Below are 22,437 nucleotides of genomic sequence, written 5' to 3'. Positions count from 1 at the left end.
CTGATAGTATATTTTTACTACCATATTTCTCTTAAAAAAGACTCAATCGGGGCGATGCAAGATCAGGATCCAGGCTTTATTCTTTTCAATGAGGGGCCAGATTCATGGATTTCACCAGATTCTCTGACTATACAGAAACAGTCTACCATATTTAAAGTTACACACATAGAGAAGGAGTGACCTCTAGGTCCAACCCAGTTTGAATATGCAATAGAAAGGGAGGATGAGGATTAGGCCTTCATCAGGTCTGGTCAGCTTCTTTTAATTAAAACTACCCCCTTTCCTGGAAAGTCCTTCAGAGGCCTGGACACATGCTGTTCTACAAACATTAACATTTCACACCTGGTGATGGGCAAAGGCTATAGACAGGCAAAAGACAGGCTTTCATTGAATTCAGGATAAACAAAGGATGCTTGCATACAGACCAAAGACACACACAGGGTACACATGGGTACAAAAATCACAGATGACCATAAGTACGCAGTATGTACATTTACAGAAATGAGGCTGATTCACAACACTTTCAGTTCCATGATCCACTTACCTAATCTGCGTTCCAATTATCCTCCACACCTGAAGGCCACTTCCCAGCTGAACTGAATCCTCGTTAGCCAAGCTATTTAAGTTGGACCCAAACTTGCATTCTTTGTCTGGTCTCCGTTGGAAACGCCTTGTTTAGCTGTTGATCCAGAGCTATCTTTGTTTGTGTCTTGTGTTGGTTTTGTTTACTGAAATCTCCTTGGTTTTGAATGTGCGGAGAGAATTAAAAGACCTTCAACTTCACAATACTTACCTGCCTCCGATCTCCTCCTGTGTCTGACGTAACAATTTCTAGCTGGAAGACTTTTTAGGAGAAGAGAACCCAGCAAACAGATGGCGTTAACCACTGCAAAGATGTGTACTGCTCTTTACTCTTACATTTATTGAAAAATGTTTGATAGAAAAAAATTAATTATTATAAATGTAGGCTTAATACTGTTTTATTTGCAGAATGATCACTACAGAAATTAGGTTATTGCTCACGGCAATGACAAAGTTGCATCGTCTAGAAACTAACTCCTGGAGGGGGAGGGGGAGGGGCTGGGTAGAGGGTCCTGAGAAAGTGCACACATTAACAACACACACACACACACTTGCCCCATGTGCATACTTGTCAATAACACATACATCTGAGTTTGAAACAACACATCAAGAGTGTTGTTTTGCCTGCAGCGTTTTACCTTTTAACTTTACCCCACTTCCTAGGTGTAAAAAAAGACCACACATTTTCCATTTGTTTTGGCCAATCACTGAGCACCTGTCCTTTAATAGAAAAATGTGTTCAGCGGAAATCCGCATCAAAGACTCCTGCAGCAATCTGTACCCTCAGACACAGCGATGGCCATCTTAAGCATCACTCTCCATCTGTGTAAGTTATGGTGTTTTTTTTATATTGCTCAGCTCTTTCGGTGAAAACACGTAACACATGTTACACACCCTATATTTTGCAATGTTGGTTTGGTTAGTGTTGATATTTTTCCTCATCTTTTTAGGCATTATCTACATCTGTGTGGAAAGAATCTCTGGAGTTTCTGAGGACCTGAAGGTCAGACAAGGACAAAACATCACCCTGTACTGTAACTTTAAGGTAGAGAATAAATGGGAAATAGAATGGCATAGAAATTGTTCTCATGAGAATCAGCCACCACTCAAGCTGGAAAGCAAGTGGAACCCACCTCGCTTCACTCTGCAAAGGAACACCTCTTCTAATTCTGTTGATTTGATGATCGAGAACATCACTGAGCATGACCTGGGTCTTTATTACTGCCACAATGTAAACACAAAACAAAGAGGAAAGATCATGAAGCTATTGTTAGAAGGTAAGCTATCATAAACTCATACTTCATGATTTCAAAAAATCACATATGTGCTTATGAAATCTGTGAATTTGAAATTGAAATTAATCTTTTCATATCAGAAATGAGCCTATTAATTTATGCGTAGGATGTTTCCAGTTATGTTATACCGAGTTATACCGGGGGAGAGAGAGAGAACAATAAAGCAGAAGGAGAGGGGAAACCTCCGCTACCAAAGAGCTGAACAACATCTACAGAGTTTTGTGTGTATGCTCACAAGCGTGTGTGTGTGTGTGTGTGTGTGTGTGTGTGTGTGTGTGTGTGTGTGTGTGTCCACCTTTAGAGCCCCCACCCAGTCCTCAGCCCTCTTGCCCTCCTTCTCCTGACTGTGGTCAGTGCTGGATGCTGCTAATCGTTCTGTGTCCAGTGTGTTCACTCATTTCTGCCCTCATCTCCTCCATCTGCACATACTACTTCTTCCACAACAAAGGTGAAACCTCTCATGTCCACAATGTCATCAACTTGCATGCATTCTTTTACATTTCTTTTCTTCCTCAAAAGTGGTAAAGCTCCTTGCCCTTGTGTCAGTCCATTCTTTACATCTATCTGTGTTATTTATTACAAATATATTATATTTTACTTTAGCTTGCAATGAAGACTTTGAATTGATTATATTTTCCATATTTCTTTCATTAACAGAACCAAAGAAGACGGAGTTCTACCCAAATAACAGTAAAGACAGGAGAAGAAAAGAGGTGATGCTTGCTCAGAACACTGAATTACAATTAAATTATTATATTGCTGAAGAGGTCGTTCTGACCTGTCCACTGTGGTGTGTGCATGCATTGAGTGATGTCTAACAAGTCCAAGTCAGTTCCATGTTAATTTGTGAACTAATGTCTTCAATGCTGTATATTACAAATTTTCTGTTATGTCTACTGAGGGAGGAAGCAGAGGAATTGTGACATTAAACAATGTTGCATCGGCATCCTTGCTATGATAACTAATCTGTGCTGTGCGTTGTTCTGCATCTGTAAGGATGGGGACCTGTGCTATGCTTCACTGGACTTTCCTCCTGGAGGACACAAACCAAGACCCAAGAAAAAGACACGGCAAAACAATGACCTTAGCACCTACTCAGACATCAGAACTGGCACAGAGTTACGGTAGCAATGATGAGTAAGTGAATGGTCATTACATTACTTTATGGGGTGTCATGTCGGTGGAACTGTCTCATTTCTGTAACTTTCCACGAAATGTGCGTATGCAAAAGAAATATGAACTGTATGTATACAGTGCACAAAGAAAGGCTTTGACTAGTATTTTAAATCAGAAAAATATATTGTGAATTCAGTCTAATGTGATTATATTAATACGGTGACATTGCACAACAGCATATCAGTATGCTGTTATTTGTATGGAAGTGTACTTTAAACTGTACAGCTCTGTCAAGTCCTTTTGACTGGGAGACAATTTATTGTCTAAAATAAATAGCTGTTGCTAACCAGCTTGTGTTCTGTTTTGAGTGAGAAGTGCACAGTGAATACAGGAAATGAGTGGGAGAGAGATGGGAGGTGGGTTCAGGAACTGACCTCCGGTCAGACTCAAACCTGTTTCCTGGTGGGCACACGTGGTACAGGACACTGACACTACCTCTGTGCTGACTCAAACCTGTTTCCTGGTGGGTACACGTGGTACAGGACACTGACACTACCTCTGTGCTATGACTCAAACCTGTTTCCTGGTGGGCACACGTGGTACAGGACACTGACACTACCTCTGTGCTATGACTCCAGCGGCACTCCTTTGATGGTAACCTCTGTAGAGTGACCACTACATTGGACAGGATCTCTACTAAAATGGGATATTGTATTCCCAGCCTAATTAAAGGGGTGTCAATGGGCTTGACAGACCGAAGTTGCATACCTTCTATATCAATATTAGACAACAAGGCAAAATACTCCATTCGTTCATTCTATGTTATCTTTTATAACAGCTGTAATTCACACATTTGTGAAGGCATATTGAGGGTGGAGGAGTTGAAGGCTTTTTCACCCACACAGAATATCAGTCTTTCACCTTTACAATCTGACACCTACATCCTTCTTATGTAAGACATTTCCTGACATTTGTTAACCAACGCTAAATGGGCGTGTATATCCTCTGCTCAGTCATCAGTTTTTGACACAACCAGAGGGGTGAGAGTGCAGAAGTTTTAAATTACTAGGCACAGCGTAGTTGAAGGAGAAAGTGGTGGAAGCAGAAGGAGGTAGAGGAGAGAATAATGGGAAGCCCATGATGAGTGCATGTGAGGTGTGTTAGGTTGTTAGAAGTGTTTGGAGAAAAGGTACCCGCAGAACAGTTGGGTCTTCAAGAGCTTCTTGAAGATAAGGTTTTGAAAAGCATTAAAGCATTGGTTCCTTTGGAAGGTAGTTTGGAACACTGACTGATCAGACTGGGCCCCATGGGGGGTCAGTGTTGAATTAGAATTGACACCATTGTACCTTCAGTCTCATTTGTTAAGCTGCAGAGCTGGGCCTCAGAGGTAATGCTGTGGCTTACCATAACACGTCTGCCTGTGGTTTTTGTATTTCACTATGAACACTCTGGTGCAAAAAGAGGAGGCTACTTCAGAAATCTATCAGGAGCTCTTCAGATATCTATTCAGCGGAAACAACGGTCTCTGTTTAACTTCATATATGCACAGCTTTTCTGCTATAATGACCGCTTTTGAAGTAAACATTGTCGCAAACATTTCTACATACCACAAAGATCATGTGATTTGGTGTGTTCAACTCAGACACGGTCAAGTAGACTAGGCCTACACCAGTTCAACAATGTCTCTGCGCGTGCAAGGTGTGTGTGGTCACCCATTTCCTGGACACATCCTGTTGTCTTAACTGCCACTGATGTTCTTAGACAGACTATAACTATCCACTGCACGTAATACATTAATCTAATAACATGTACAACTACAGAACTGATTAAAGGATTATCATATCATATCATACCTAGGATATCTACTGAATAGTTAGTGTTATAACTAAAGCGCTAATTCCATCCTCATGTAATTCTGAGTTTTGTTCTCATAGTATCCACTTAACTGTGAGAGAGGTTTCTTATAGCTACAGTACTGCAACTGTATTATAACATAATAACAGGCTACATATCCCCTATGATTGTCAGAGAAAGATATACAAAGTGCCCTGTGAGTATTTTAAGGAATGAGTGAGTTTGCTAACATTCTTCCTTATTGTGACCTACAAATACAAATGTAGCATGCTTCTGGAAGCTCGTTTTTGGTCTAGGGCCTCACATATAGGAACATGAGCTTTAGGGCAGGTAGTAGTCATCTATAAACAGCGTTCAAGTCCCTTTCTTGGAGGTAATATAAGAAGAGATATAGCATTGTCTGCTCACTTCCAAAGTGTGTATTCTCTCTGATCAACAACAGTTTTTAGTTAAATGTGTGTGATAAGAGTTCAGTGAAAACATGCAGGAGCCAAATAGGATTGTGCCAACATGTCACAGCTCGTCCTAACTATATAGCCTATGAGCGTCTCACAGCTCGTCCTAACTGTATAGCCTACGAGCGCCTCACTGTAGCGTAGCATTGAATGCTCTCTGTCCACACTGGATCCTTTACATGTTTGTCGTCCAGTATAGGATAACAACGTGAGCGACCAAAAGAGAATAGAAACCGAATAGAAACAACAATTCTGCTTCAATAACACTGCACAGCACTTCTTCGCCTGCATCCTGTTAGGGCAAAGTGTTAACAATTCATGGCTGATTGTGGTCTGTGACCAACCACATGGACAAAGGCGTCTGCTAAATCCATAACCATAACCACCTTCATAAAGATAATCCATTTTACTCACAGTGAGATGTATTCAGCCTAAAAGGGCCAATTTGTCCTGGTCATTTATTTAGAGTTTAAGTGCTACAGTAACAAATTCTCTTAACTTCGCATTCTCACATGGTGTTAAAAGAAGATGAAAAATTTCCATCAGTCTGACCCAATCACTGAGCTCTTGTCCTTTAATGGTAAAGTGAACCCCTCCTAACGGAAATCCGCATCAAAGAACCCTGCAGTAATCAACCCGCTCAGTCACAAAGATGGACGAGCTAGGTGTAACCCTCTTCACGGTTTTGTGTGAGTAGTACACATTTTTACTAGCCTGGCGGGCCATCCTATATCATTGTGGTGAATAAGGTTTCAGCCTTAGACTCCATTCAAACTCATGCTGCAGACCTTGTCAAATGAATCAACAGTATTCAATCACGCTTGTTTCCTTTTGATTGAGTCACTCTCCACACATGCTCCTGGACCTATAACTATAAAGAAGATAATCTTCTTTGGTGACTTTGAATACAGCTTGGAATAAGTGGTCTTAGGTGTTTCACATGGTCTATGAACTGTAGTTAACTTCATGGTGTAACCTATTTTGTGTTTTGACCACGCCATCCTGCCTAGGCGGCAGGCGCAAACCTGCAGCACCTTGGATTAGGTGGACGTAGGCTAAACCCATGAGTGCTAGCATCTTGGATTAGGTGGACGTAGGCTAAACCCCTGGGTGCTAGCACTTGGATTAGGTGGACGTAGGCTAAACCCATGGGTGCTAGCATCTTGGATTAGGTGGACGTAGGCTAAACCCATGGGTGCTAGCACCTTGGATTAGGTGGACGTAAGCTAAACCCATGGGTGCTAGCATCTTGGATTAGGTGGACGTAGGCTAAACCCATGGGTGCTAGCAAGTAAAACAGCATCTACACACTTCCTTTTACCCATAAGGAACAGTTTACTGCTTTAATGTGGTTTAGACTGATCACTTTCAACTTTAAAAAGATGATCTATTTAATTAAAGACCTTTGTGAAAGTGCATCCAGCGTGTAAAAGGTTGAAGGCCAGTTCATTCTGTTGAATTTGTCTGTTATGAAGTGTCAGTTTCTTTACCTCAACCCTCTCACTCACATCATCATGGTGTTTAAAAAAAGATGAACATTTCCATCAGTCTGACCCAATCACTGAGCACTTGTCCTTTAATGGTAAAGTGAACCCCTTCTGATGGAAATCCGCATCAAAGAACCCTGCAGTAATCAACCCGCTCAGTCACAAAGATGGACGAGCTAGGTGTAACCCTCTTCACGGTTTTGTGTGAGTAGTACACATTTTTACTAGCCTGGCGGGCCATCCTATATCATTGAAATGTATAGTCTGGAATCGAACCATTTACCTCGCTTAATCCAAGGGGCGGGCAGAGAATAGTCTTTCAAACTGCCTAGGCATGCAATAGGCCAGCTTCGACCATATCCATTATCCGGGTTGAAAAGCGGCAAATACATCCTTCTTGAAAAGGAATTACTTAAGTGCATTGTGTTGCTCAACTTTCAAAGAAAAGCACAAGTCCAACTCCTCCAAAGTTGGCGTAACGCCAATTCAAACAACCGCTCTTCGTTAGCCATAGCCACCTTCCTTGTTGTTCACCGTCACAGGACTGTCGTTATCCTGTTAAGCCCGCCTTAAGACTCTCTAACAAAATAGAGCGCTGTGATTGGATGAAGTCCACGGCGTCAGCCAATAGAAATCCCTATGGTTTGATACTAGACGTACAGGCTGAGCAAATTAATTTGCCGCCGCTAGGGTGCGTCTAGATTTATAGGCTACATTTTTACTACTGATCTTTCTTTACAATGGCTCATGTTTTATAGATGTGAGAGAAAGTGGAATAGAGCATTAAGTCCAATATTCCAATATGTGGTTTAATGTTCTGAATTTCTCATTAGTAGGTCACTTTGACACTAAAAGTATGCTCCTACTACTTCATGATATCTATCCCAACCATGGATAGTGCAAGGTGTCAGGGTTGATATCACTTCTTGTTTTACGCCAAAAGCCATTTTTCCGTCATTAATTATCCTTTACAATTTGCATTATTGATTATAACTATCCTTTGCTGTTGTGTACTTAAACCCTGGATAATTCTGTGTCATTTCAGAGACGCATATTCTAAAGTGCATTGTGCTTCATGTGTACCTACAGTATCTCCTGTATACAGGCAAATTAAACTCTGCATCTTGATTGTACTTCTCCGTGACTGGATCTTGTGTCTCACTTTGGAATGCCATATTTTTACCAACAGATGCTTACACCTTACTTTTTTTTTTTAGTCATGCTATTTTATGGTGTGGAGAGAGTCTTTGGAGAAGTGGTTGAGCAAAGATTCCAGCCAGGAGACAACATCACCTTGCAGTGTAACTCAGAAACAAACATGGTAGTTATAGAGTGGAGCAGAAAGTGCACCCATGTGTATCAGCCAGTACTCTCCATAGCAAGCAAATGGACAATACCTCGCTACAGTATTACAACCTCAAATAAATCCAGTGTTCTGAGGATTGAGAACATCACTGAGGGGGACCTTGGACTTTACTACTGCGCCGGCTCAAAGACTGGCTTACAGAAAAGAGAACCATTTGGTACAACTTTCAAAGTGACTTTTGAAGGTAAATTCATTACTCAGTATTGTTATTGTTTTGCCTGCGAGATATCAGCTATGTGTGTATATTTATACATATGAATGTGTTTGTGTGTTTTTCTATAGAAACCTTCTGCCCAGTGCCAAGTCTCCCAGCTGTCCTCCTCCTGAATGTGGGCACTGCTGGATTTTACTGGTCAGTTTGTGTCCCACTTGTTTGCTTGTTACCGTGTTCATCTCCTCTGCTTGTGTGTACTGCTTCACCCATAAAAAAGGTGCGGTCTCTCTCACACACACATACACATCATGCATTCACCCCTACACTCTCTATTGAGTTAAACAATTAACAGCTTGTTTTGCTTTGAGCAGTTATGAATACTGATTTCTTTTTTACTCCTATTTTTATGAAAAGAATTCATGAATAGCAAGATCCATCCGACCACAACATTCATAGAAGACACCACAACCACTGTAGTCATCTACAGGAATATGGAGTAATACAGTCCAGTGGATGCAGATGTTTTGCTCAAGCTTAATCTCCATGTTGTTGTATTTCAAGGTTGGAACCCATCTGTATTTTCTTCTGTTGAGAACTGTCGCCTCAATTCAATTGTGTCCTTATGAAATGATGTGACTCACCGTAACAATGCGTTTCACGTTAAAATGATCTTGCATGTTTTCTCGCAACATGTTTTGAAGGTGAAAAAAGTGTCACTTTGAACGCCACCTTAACTTTTATCTTCTTTAAAGATGCATTGACATTCCCTTTTAGGTTCTTACAGCCTTCCAAATTCAACATGTCCATCATTTTCATCTCTGACTTGTAAGACTGATACCATTATTTAAACATGTCTTTGGCTTGCTTGGTCACTTATAAGTACAGTATATATGCTTATATATGGTATAAAATGCTTCTATAGATGATTTCTGAAGATTTGGTAACTGTGAACAATAAATGACCAATCAGCCACTCCAGCCTTGTTTCTGTGTCATGGTTTTAAGTAATTTTCTCTAGAAAACTCAATGGGTTGTTCACATGTTCTTGTTCAGGCTGTAGTGTAAAGGGACTCAGGGCCCTATTTTACACTCAAGTCTCACAGCTAGTTGTGGCTGGCGCAATTTTCATTATTCTGCCAGACTGCCAGAGTTGACGAATTGTAAAAATAACAGATGTACCGTAGAGCGGTACACAATATGACCGACGCCAAGTCCTACACATATTCTCTCTGCAAAAATGTGCGTGTTTATGTGTATGTGTCTGTGTATGTGTGTGTGTCTGTGTTTGTGCGTGCGTGTGAGTGCGTTCATGTGAGTGTGTGTGTGTGCGTGCGTGGGCATACATGTGTGCTGTGTGAGTGTGCATGTGTTTGTGTTTATGTGTGTGTGTGTTTGTGTAGCTGATATGGCTCCTCATGAATGGAAATCCACGAAACTTGGCATGCATTAATAGGGTGTCATAATGATCCTACTCTTCAAATGTTGTGCCGTTTTGAACATGTCAGCCAAAGATACCTGCGATTACAAACCCTCCTTTTTGCTTTTTCATTTTTAACTAGGAGGCGCTATACCTCGATTGAGTGGATATGGGATGGGTTGATAAAGCCCCTTGATACCAACATACGAAAAAAAGTTGGTCGTCCAAGGCCCTACGGTTCTTCTTTTCGAGGGGCCTGGTACGGCGAGTGGGTGACGGACCAAAATTAAAAAAATCAATGGTTCTGTGTCATCCTTGTGGGGCTACACGCCCACCAATTTTGTGTAGCACTGTCTTTCAGGGTCCCAGGAATCGTTAACACAAAATTACTGGAAAAAAAAATCCGGAAGAAAGAAAACTCTTTGACTAAACTATATGACTGCTATGCTCCCTATGCTAGCAGCGGTCATAGTAACTTAGAGTAAGACTTTGTTTTGTCTTTGCCTACAAGTTCTAATACTGGAGAGTGTGGATGTGTGTAAATACTCACAAACATTTGTTTTAGCAAACCAAGCTTAAGCGCAATCGTGCTGGTACATTCATGACAGATGCAAGTAGATCCTAACTGTAGAGATGTGCTCACTCGTCGTCAAATGCCAGGACGCCATGCTCTTATGCGCTCCGTGCTCTTAAAGGGAACGGCATATGGCACTTTCACTGGTTTAATGGATGTTATGTCCAAAACACACGCCAATGATTAATTAAGAAACATACTTTTTTGAAATAAGAACAACCTTTTTGAACCGCACTCCCCATTCCAATAATGTTCGAATGACTAAATAAAAATCCTAAGGATATTTATCCTGCAGAGGAGTTGTTTGGGATTGGTTGCTAAGAGCTGCTTATATCTCGTGACAGTACACCTTCAGCTGTACTTTATATGTGCCTTTCGCTATAGACCGGTTTCAGGTCCCTAACAACCGTCGTTAAGGACCTAACTTCGGAGGACAAGCAAACCCAGAGCCGTATAGCAATACATTGAGAGAAAGACGCAAGGAGGTTGGAAAATTGTTAACTTTTGGCAGAGAAAAGCAGACGGAAATTCCCCTGTGTGGTACAGGAGACATTTCATTTTTGTGATGTGTCCGCTCAAAGCTAAAAATGTTAAACGCCAATAAAGTAGGCAGGCCTAGGTGCTAGACATTTGGATAATAAGCATGCATTATGAAGCTACGGGTTATGCCACAAATGTTATCTTCATGCTCAAGAGGAAAACTCAAGTCATGTAGGCTGAATAACGAGGGGTAGTGACGCTAACAAAGTGTTTTTTTTTTTATCATATTCCCCAGCATATCATTTTAATGAGAGACTTATGATCCATGAGAACGGAGGCTAACAGCCTACATTTCAACGCGAAATGACAATATGCAGGGTAGCCTAAAGTTAAAGTTGACACTCCATTTGAGTTGTTTGTTTTAGAAAAGACATGGGCTTGCAAGTAACGTTATTGCATAGGCCTACTATAAGGTAGCCTAGCTTATAGCTAATCCGGCATAGGCTCCGGTCCTGTCAGTTAACATCCAGCACAACTCACAGTTGCTTCTACGCTGAAACTCCCGCCCTGCGTCCTGATTGGCTGAACCATAAAGTCGGTTGCAGAAATCACTCTCAATGGAAGAGGTCCCAGATGGATGTGAGCATGGGCGTCGGAGGCATTCTGAAAGTGGGTGGGACATATTTCAGCGGGGGGTATGATGGGGGTAGAAATGTTTTTTTGACTAGATGCAATTTCCTGAATTCGCACATTTTAATAGGTTATTTAGATACTTATATATAACAAAATAAAGCTATTAATTCAATGACTAATTGAACCAGCTTTATTAACCCTCATGGTATAGTTAACCATGCAGTTGCAATATCTGTTAAATTAAGTTATTTTAATGCTTTGAATGCAACCCGGAGTGGCTATCGGGAGCTTCTCGGGAGGATTCCCGGTGGGCCGTTAACTTTTATGCCAGTCTGAATGTCGCGGAGCTTAAATATATTGTTTCTGAAGTTCATTTGCTGCACCCTCACGGCACTTCACCAGCCTACATGTAGAACGGCTCGCAGCCCCTTACTCACAGTTTCCCAAATATTAAAAAAAAAGTAGCACTCACAAAAAACTGTTCGAAGTCGCAAACTATACCTAGTTTATATTTGCAACAATTAAGGGAGTTTATGAGCGTCCCCTCCTCCAGTGGTACGGTCCTAACGAACGCCAGGGTGACACAAAGTTACAGTAATTGAGAGTTAAAAGAAATCGTTATTCTTCCACCGTCCCAGTCCAGCAGCTGTCAACAACGGAAAACAGGCGATTTTGGAAGGTGTGTAGCCTATCTGCTTTAACTTTTTAATCTAGGCGGCATTCCCACCCAGTCCACCCAGAGTCAGAGGCCTACCCTCTGTGATATGAATGAATGTTCTGCCTTCATATGCTCAAGCAGGTCTTTATGTCCATGTCGCGAAATGTCCCTGACTTGCTGCAGCCACAATCATCTTGAAAGTAGCCTAGCCTAGGCCTGACAGGAGATAAAATTCTACAATTTACACAGATTTTTTTTCTCCTCTGTTGATCTCTGCGAATTTGTTGGCTAATTTGTATATGCTTATAAAAACAAAATACCACTTAATTTCGGTTAAAATGCATTAACGCTGCGTTACTGAAGTTTGTCCCGACTCGAAAGTAAAATATGTACCAATTTTTTTTTGTAATGCCTTACATTAGCCTACCACGTTACAGCAAATTAGGCCCATTAGGCCTACATTATGCCATTTTTATAACGCCAAGCATCCCAACACTGTATAGGCACAACAAAACACTAAGCCGGAATTAACCCAAGTACGTAAGGGTAAAGTCAAAAAAAAATCCAAGAATCCACGATATTTCAATCTGCCAGAATTCTCCGCGTCATTTTACGCCAGCCGATAGAGGGAGTTACGTGTTTTGGCACCCCCAAACTTTGGGTGTTTCTTATGTATACAACTCTTGCGGCATTCGGCCACTGACTTTCCAGCTGGTCTCCAACATGTCGCTCTCAAGCTCAGTCGCTGTCAGCCTTGCCAGAGCTTGCCAGAGGCTGAAACACGCTTACTACATTTAAACACAATTGTTGTCACACTGAGGTTGCCCAGCCTACGGGGTATAATAAAAAGTAAATTATGCATAATTTAAAAATAACTCATTAGGCTACTTGGCTCACGTAATAAGGTTTCCATTACAGCACCGTGGATCGCTCAATGAACGATGAAAGCGGATGGTTTGTTTGAAATCCCGACACTCTTTCAACTACATGGAACGTAATAGTGATCATCAAATACCTCCCCAGATTTCAGTGCCCATCAGTCCCAACATTTAACAATATAATTAAACAGTCCAAAAAAGTAAATTAAATATCAAACTAAACCGAAAATGTCATGCTTTTGAAGGCCTACCAGTATGCCCTCCAAGAAACGATGTCTCAAAATAAAACTCGTGATAAGAAATAAAGGGCTGTCTCGAATACAATCCTGCCCCTAAAGGCCTGTACTTTGTCTTAAGACCCGCCATAATTTGAGGGATTTACAGTATCTAAGTAGACAAACTGGCTTCAGATATCCAACAGAGTGAATAATGAGATTGTGCAGTCTTAGCTGTGGTTAGTGACGATGCTGTTAATGGGGAGTTTTACATAGCCTAGCGTAAAATAGGTTATTATTTATTTGACGCACCTATAAGGCTTTTTTTTATCAAAAAAAGAGGGGAACGACTGATCTCTTCAACACTGTGGGATTTACGCTTGTCGCTGTGTGTGTGACTGAAGCCGAATGGGAGAAGAGAATGTAACAAAAAAAAAGCTTTACTTAGCATTTACGCACAAATGGGAGAATCCAATGAAAATGACAATGAAACACTAAACAGATGCTGAAAACAGCACTGGTATTTCGCACGGCAAAAGTGGGGAGGTCCAAACTAACAATTTTAAAAAGTGCTGGTATAATGGATCCGACGCCAATGGATGTGAGTGAAGCTAGGCGGAGCTAAGCGGAACGAAATTCATCTGGCTAGGGTCAGGTTAGGTAATGTTATCACTAAATCTAAACTAATTGTTTCTGCAGTCGAAGCCCTAATGTTAACATTAGCTTAAGCCTAACCTAACTTTACAGTGACTGGCCACATGTTTAGCCTACCTTCCGTAAAATACATTGCTTTTTCATAGGTAAATCCGCTACACCTCTAGATGAAAACAATCCAAACTCAGCTACACCGAAATATTTCAGCAATATGTTTTTATTCTTCATCTTATATCAAGTTCAGCCAGCTTGTTTTCTATGCGCTGTCAGTGTAAACAACTAGTGCTTGTCCTCCGAGTTCGTTCTTGACTACGGTTGTTAGGGACCTGAAGCCGGTCTATAGACTAGGTTTTTCTTGGTCAGGGGCATAATGATCTTTAGAGGGTGTAAGATAGCGATTTTTGGATCATGTGCCAGACTACACCTTATGTTGTTAATAGCCACACCCATGGGTGCAAGGTTTAATAAAAGTGGAGCGCGTGGCGAAAAATTCATCACTGACAGGGTGTACAATATGAATAAGACTTGTGTTGCGCTTTGCGCCACGTTGCGCCGGGTGCACGATAAGGCCCTTTGTTTTGTCGCTGCCTACAAGTTCAAATACTGGTGAGTGCAGACGTGCGTATACTCTGCTTGTCACACACAAATGTTTTAGCAAAGCAAGCTTTAGCGGAATCCTACACGACCACGCATACAAGCAGATTCTTTCTGCAGAGATGGGCTCACTCGTCGTCAAAATACCAAGACACTGTGCTCTTATGCGCTCCTTGCTCTTAAAGGGAATGGCATATGCCACTCTCACTGGTTTAATGAATGTTATGTCCAAAACACACACAATATTAATTAAGAAACATAAGAACAACCCTTTTGAAAAATGTGCCAGCCATACCCCAATAATGTTTGAATAACTGAATAAAAATCCTAAGGATATTCATCCTGAAAATGAGTCGTTACCTGGGACTACAGTAGTTGCTAAGGGCTGCTTACATCTCGTGACGGTGCGTCTTCACCACTGTGCTTTATATGCGCCTTTTGCTACAAACCAGGTTTTTCTTGGTCAGGGGCATAATGATTTTTAATGGGTGTATGTGACGGTCCGACCAGCCGCCGCACAGAATTTTCGTTTTAGCCTACTCTCCACGCACACACACACACACATAGTCTTTGTTCATGCACATTTGAAATATTACTCGGTTACATTGTCATTCATTAAGTTCTTGTATCATTCAGTTACAATAACATTTACGATCTATGCTACAGTACAAAACACACAACACGTTTACTTTCATTACACATTCTAAACTTTATGCATGGGGCTAGTTTGTCACGCCAATATGGCCGTTGTCTACACATATCCCACCCCTTCCTCGGCAAAACGTCAACATGTGAATACATTGAGCCAATCATGTGGTGTGATGTGAATACATTGAGCCAATCATATGGTGTGTTGTGAAGACATCGTGCCAATCATGTGTTGTGATCTCGCGGCTGGAGCAAGATTGGTGTCGTGAAGCCTTGTGCACGCTCAGTTCGACCCAAAGACTGTGCCCGATGAGTGCCCATAAAACGTTGGTATATGGCCGCCGAGTGGAGGGACTTGCCTAAAAGGACTTTGTTTAGACTGACTATGGTCTGTGATAAACTAAATTTGAAAACACTCTGTTTCATTTAAGACAGTAGTGAAGATATATCCAGAATGTGAAAGGTTAAAGGCCATTTTGTCTTCTTCATTTAGTTTGACATAAGTGTCAGTCTCTTTACCTCAACCCTCTCACTCTCGCATCATCATGGTGTTAAAAAAACATTTTCCATCAGTCTGACCCAATCACTGAGCACTTGTCCTTTAATGGTAAAGTGAACCCCTTCAAACGGAAATCCGCATCAAAGACCCCTGCAGTAATCAACTCGCTCAGTGTCAGAGATGAACGAGCTGGGTGTCACAGTCCTCATGGTTTTGTGTGAGTAGTAAACAGTTTTAACACTGATCTTACTTACAGTTGTTCATGTTTTATTGATGCGGACACATTACTTGTTGTTTTTCAGTCATGCTATTCTATGATGTGGAGAGAGTTTTTGGAGACGTGGTTGAGCAAAGAGTCCAGCCAGGAGCAAACATCACCCTGCAGTGTATCTCAGAAACAGAGGTGGTAACTATAGAGTGGAATAGGAACTGTACCCATGTGAATCAGCCACCTTTCTCCATAGTAGGTATTTGGGCTCCACCTCGCTTCAGTGTTACAATCTCAACTAATTCCAGTGTTCTGAGGATTGACAACATCACTGAGGGGGACCTTGGACTTTACTACTGCATCGGTACAAAGACTGATGTGTTACAGAAAAGAGAACCAATTGAAAAACTTTCAAAGTGATTTTTGAAGGTAAATTCATTACTCAGTACTGTTATTGTTTTGCCTGTGAGATATCATCTATGTGTGCATATTTCTATACATATGAATGTGTGTGTTGGTGTGTTGTTCTATAGAAACCCCTCTTCCCAGTGCTCCCAAGTCTCCCAGTTGTTCTCCTACTGAATGTGGGCATGTCCCGCATGTATACTACTCACTGCGTTCATCTCGTCTACTTGCGTGTGCTGTCTACTCCGTACAAAAGGTACTTCACTCTCTTCACTCCACCCATGGCTCTCCACTCAGGTGGATATCTGTTGCTTAAACCAAAATGTGGGTGATTGTCTGAGAGATTTTTGGGAACCTAGAATGTTTTTGTTTCCTATCACTATTGTCTTTTCTTTTCTTTGTCAAAAGGGTCAAAGGAGAAGGAACTTTATCAGGGATCTACACTCACAAAGAAAAGCAGGAAACAGGTATTCATATGTACAGAGTTGTATTCTGGAACCCCAGAGATCAGACGATCTTGATCTATTTTTTCTATTCGGAATATGTTGTATACTGTTTATCAAAATATAATCTATTGTTTAACAAATGTTTAAGGATGAAGACCTTTGCTATGCCTCCCTGGACATACCCATCAGTAGACACAAGCCAAATCCCAAGAGAAAGAGACAACAGAACACTGACTTTAGTACCTACTCTGAGGTCAGAACTGGTACAAAGTAGAAGTATTACCTGTTGTGCTGAGACTTCAGCCTTCTCTCCTGCCATGATTCCACAATTAACTGGTATTTACAGATTTACTTTCTTGATAATATTTACCATTGAAACCAACTTAATTTAAGAATGTTTGTGTGATAATAGGCCTAACCATGTATACTATAATGCATACTTAACACATAACACGCTTTATTTTTAAAATAAGCTGTTGATGTAGTGTTGTTCAAAATGTACTGTGTAAATGACTCCAATGTGTCATGCTGATGTTTAAGTGTACTGTTGACTTTGTTAATATAACAATACTTTGGTCTTGTTTTTGTCTTTATGTGTAAATGCAACCTTTCTTTTTTAAGTAATGAAGCAATGTTTCACTGCATTATTTTAATTTAAAACTGACAGAAGTGTTTGTAAAACATTTTGATACCGAAGAGCAGATACCTCCGAGCAAAGCACCTGAGTTAACTCAGGGGACTGTCCTTGCAGCTGGTCTCTGTAAGTCACTTTGGATAATAATGTTGGTGCATAAATTAATAAAAATGCTAAATTGCTAAAGTTCCAACTGTATTGCTATTTCCCTGTTTCTACATATGTGTAATGGTAGCCAGCAGGTATGGAACTGCAATGAGTAAACAACCTGAAGGTAAACTCCCGACTAACAACAACTTTTTTACATTTTCGCTTGGGACCAAAATCCCAAGCGAAATGCAGTTTTGAGTACAACTGAATAGCATATAGCATAGCCATTGGAGCCTTTTGACTTCGCTACGTCAAAGTAAATTCCTCTTTTTATCCATTAACTAGGCTCAGTAAAAAACATTAAATGTCTTTGCTGAGACGGTCTCTGCAGACAAACTGAAGTATTTTTATCTTTGTAGGTGTAAAGAAAGGGTTTAAAAAGGACTGTTTGTGCAGTCAGTGCTTTATCTTGCCTTCTTTCCGGTTGCTGCCATCTTGTAAGGAGAAAGTCGATGCTTTTGTGTACGTTATGATTACTTATGGATTTTCCTCTTCAAGTCCTGTTTGTTTGACAGGTTATGTTTGAATTATTCTGCATTGATATCAGGTCTGGTTTGTTTGTCTCTTGATTGTTTGGAAGTCCAAGCCCTGCAACAAGGAATGTATATGTTGCCCAGACCAAAGTACCTAACCTAGGTGTGTGCGATTATGTGGAAGTCAGGAAGTGAACTAATAGTGAATGCAATGCAAGAGGACACCAGCTTAGCTCCAAGTCCTGTACCAGCCACACACCGTCTCCTCAGAACCACCAGACTGTGCAAAAACGAAAACGACCAAAAACACACACTAAACAGGGACCTCTCCAAACAGGAAGAGGTCAAATCCAACCAAGGGTCCAGGGCTAAAACACAGAGGCACTGGTAGGCCCACCAACAGGTCTGACCATGCCAAACCAAATATTTCTATTAAAGCTACTTCATGGCTCTAAATAGCCAGTGGCGCAAAAAGTGGGTATGCGCTATATGCGGCGCATAGGGGCGCAGCACCATGGGGGCGCCAAAGCGATTGGTAAAAAAATACATAATAATAATATATTTGGGATATTCTATAAGTAGCTACGTTTCTAAATCATGTCTGCATTTCCTCAATGTTAAATAACATTTTAGAGGACTAACAGGCTAAAGTAGGCGCCCTGTCTCATAAGATTCTATCATAGAATTTTGACATAGAAGAGGGAGATAGGAAGCTGTGAGCTTGGGAGTGAGCAGGTACAGTGTAGTGAGTTTTTTAGTCTATGGAAAAAAGATGGATAAAGCAAAAAGCTGTCGGGGGCTAAAAATAGAAAAAGAAAGAGGGAAAATGAGATGGCATGCCAAGGGATGCGACAGTAGCTAAATAAGTGGATGTTGAAAAGCAACAGGTAGGATTTAAAGTGTGACGTCTGTGCTTGGAGGCACACGTTTCATGTTCAGCATTTGCTAAGCATATGCCGATTGAAACATAGCCTATTCCATTCAGATAGCTAGGTGGCTACCATGCTCATACTGCACTTTTAATGGCAAACTGCAAACAGAAATGTCACACTAGCAACAACTCATTACATGTTTCCATTTCCTAACAATAAAGACTCCGTGTAATAACTTAATATTATTGCTGTCAATGTGAGCAAACAAAGGCTAGAGTTGGATCAGCCTGATCCTTTGTGAGCAACAGCTGGCAAAAGGACGTTATGAGAACCGTTTAGACTCTCTTAAAGTGACAATGCGACAATTAACAATACTTCAAGTTCAAATCGGCAGAATTTCTTTAAAAATAATGATATGTAATACATTATTGGCCTCAAGTTGTTTTGTTTTTTTTTTTTTGGGGTGGGTGGGGGGGCGCCAATTTGTTGTTGCATACCCCTCAAAAAATGGGTAGCTGCGCCCCTGTAAATAGCTAGTCAGTAGCTACCACGTCAAAGAAGCATGCTGGTGCCCCCTTGTGGATGAGGTGTCTTGGTGAAAGTGCACGGTCTACCTTGCAACTACCAGGCACCACACCATAACAATGATTGTTTTTGTTTAGTTGGCTCAAGCTAATTATACCAAACATACATTTAACATACGTGGAAGAAGAAGGAAAAAAACACTCAAATGAAACGTCATCTGTAACAGGCCACAACCTGACCATGAAACGTGTTTTGTTTAGTTATTAACTCTGTTTTAAATGCACCACAGACTGTTGGAATTGAGGCCTCCCCGGCTGTGTGTGGAAACTTTCTTCACTTTTTTATTGATAAAGTCACATCTGCCAGAACACTTATTTCACCACCTGCCATTGACCCTTCAGTGTCTGTCCCCTTCTCTGCTGTTTTTGACTCATTTCAGCCTGTGACCCTGCCCTTTGTGCTGGATATTGTTGGTCATTTGAAGCCCTCAGGCTTGCCAGTTGATAATGTCCCTCCCCGACTTCTTAAGGAGGTTTTTCAGACTGTTGGACCATCATTTATTGCAGTTATTAATAGCAGTCTGACCTCTGGAGTGGTTCCAGGTAATTTTAAACATGCCGTTGTGCAACCTTGTGCAAGGGACTGTTAAAAAAACCTGGGCTGGATTCTACTGTTTTGGCAAACTTCAGGCCGATATCTAAATTGCCATTTCTGTCTAAAATCTTAGAAAAGATTGTGTATTCCCAGCTCATGGACTTTTTAAATGAGCAAATTATCATTGAGATCTTCCAATCTGGCTTTAAAACATTGCACAGCACAGAATCAGCGCTTTTAAGAGTTCTTAATGACATCTTTTTAGCTACTGACTCTGGTCACTGCGTTGTCCTTGTACTGCTTGATCTGACTGCTGCTTTTGATACAGTGGACCATGAAATCCTGATTGCCCGTTTGGAGCAGTGGGTGGGCATCAGAGGCACAGCTCTGGAATGGTTCAGGTCCTACCTGTCACATCGAACCTTCTGTGTTAGTGTTGGTGACACTGTCCCCCTCTCATATGGGGTACCACAAGGCTCTGTGCTTGGCCCTCTTTTATTTTCTCTCTATCTTCTCCCCCTTGGTTCAATTCTCAGGAAACACGGCATTTCTTTTCATTGCTATGCGGATGACACACAGATTTATGTCCCTCTTAAAAAGTCAGATGCTTACAGTATTAAGCCATTGCTAGAGTGCCTACATGACATTAAAGCCTGGATGTCTCTTAACTTTTTAAATTTGAATGAAAAAAAGACTGAAGTCATGGTCTTTGGTGGCACTTCTGTGACCCCCCTGGTTCATCTGGGTTTGTTAGCACAGTACCACAAGCCAATCATGACAAATTTGGAGGTAAAAGTGGACTCTGACCTTAAATTTGACAGCCAGATTAAATCTGTGGTAAATCAAGCTTTTTCCAGTTGAGGCAGCTGGCAAAAATTAAACCAGTCCTTCAAAAACAGCACTTTGAAACAGTAATCCACCCGGCTGGATTACTGCAATGCACTTTATATGGGGGTTAGCGGGTCCTTCGTTGCTCGTCTGCAACTGGTACAAAATGCTGCTGCCCGTCTTTTAACTAGCACCACGAGGTATGAGCACATCTCACCTATTTTAGCTTCACTCCTGGTTGCCTGTCCATTTTAGAATTCATTTTAAAACTCTTTTATTTGCTTTTAAAGCCATGCATGGCCTTGCCCCACCTTACCTTTCTGAGCTGCTCCACCCATACACTCCCAGCCGGCTCTCAGGTCAGCTGACCAGCTGCTCCTGACAGAGCCAAAGCCAGGCTAAAATCTAGAGGGAAGCGAGCTTTTGCCGTTGCAGCTCCAAAACTATGGAACAATCTGCCCCTTCACTGTCTCTTTTTAAGTCCCATCTTAAAACTCACCTCTTTTCTCTGGATTTGAGTTGTTTTTTTCATCTCTTTTTTACTTTTATTTTAGTTTTATCTCTTTTTTACTTTTATTTTAGCTTTTATGTCTTTTTACTTTTATTTTTTTTTTTTTCATTTTATTTTTAGTTTTATCTCTTTTAATTTTAATACTTTATCCTATTATTGTGCTTCTGTGGTGTCTTGTGTGTTTCTTATCTTGCTGTACAGCACTTTGGGAACCTTGTGTTTGTTTAAACTGTGCTATATAAATAAAGTGGATTGGATTGGATTGGATGAAACACAACCACTGCACAGACTTTGTGAGATGGCCATCACAGTGCAGGACTGTATACAGTAGCATCACACACCCACACACAAAAACACTCCCACTAGTAGTGTCAGTACAGCCATTTATACAGGAATGGTGAAAACAAGCTTCAGTACAACAAAGCGGTTTTGTCTCTCTCTCTCTGTGTGTGTGTGAGGCCTCCATGTTATTCTCCTCTAGAGCAGTGCTGGATGCTGCTGGTCAGTCTGTGGCCCATTTATGTTTTTTTCTCCATGATCTCCTCCACCTGTGTGTATTACACAGACTCATGCTGGAAACTCAAAGGATAGAAACTTCTACCATGTACAGTACGGTGTACCGTAGACTACATTCATTAAGGATATAGATTTTCTCTTTTAAGCTCTATATCTTATCAGAATGCATTATCTCTTTAAGCTGTGAAAGCAATGGTTTAGTGCATTACTCTTATTGCTGACTTGCAAGTATACATGCTTCTATAGATCATTTTGACATATTTGGTAACCCTTAAGGTATCGCTCAGACCACCGACGTGGTGTGTGCGTTGCATGTCTGTTCTGTTGCTGCTGCGTCATGACTTCAAGTTGCATTCATACCAGTAACGTCTCTGATGTGGCGCGAAACATCTCTTCACTTTCACTTTTGAATGGAAACGCTTAAGACACGCTTGCGTGTCCCGTCAAAAGCGCGTTTCGAGCCACGCCTGAGACGTGTCACGCAGGCAGAGCGTACGCTCTAACCTGTTAAAATGGCCACCGAAATGAAAAAAGCAGCTGCCATGACGGCAGTCTGAATCTCTTACGTTAAAGCATTGTTGTAGTCTAAAACATAAAAGAATAGTCAGATTGGGAATAATATGGGGCTAATCCCAGATAGCAAGAGGCTGACAGACCACTGTCAGTCCATTGAGGGCATAGCTGACGGTCCGCTGGCATTTTGCTCATCGGTTCTCT

Source organism: Alosa alosa, chromosome 12, assembly GCF_017589495.1.
Source record: "Alosa alosa isolate M-15738 ecotype Scorff River chromosome 12, AALO_Geno_1.1, whole genome shotgun sequence".
Taxonomy (NCBI): Eukaryota; Metazoa; Chordata; class Actinopteri; order Clupeiformes; family Clupeidae; genus Alosa; species Alosa alosa.
The sequence above is the reverse complement of the archived record's forward strand: the minus strand, read 5'-3'. Positions refer to the sequence as shown.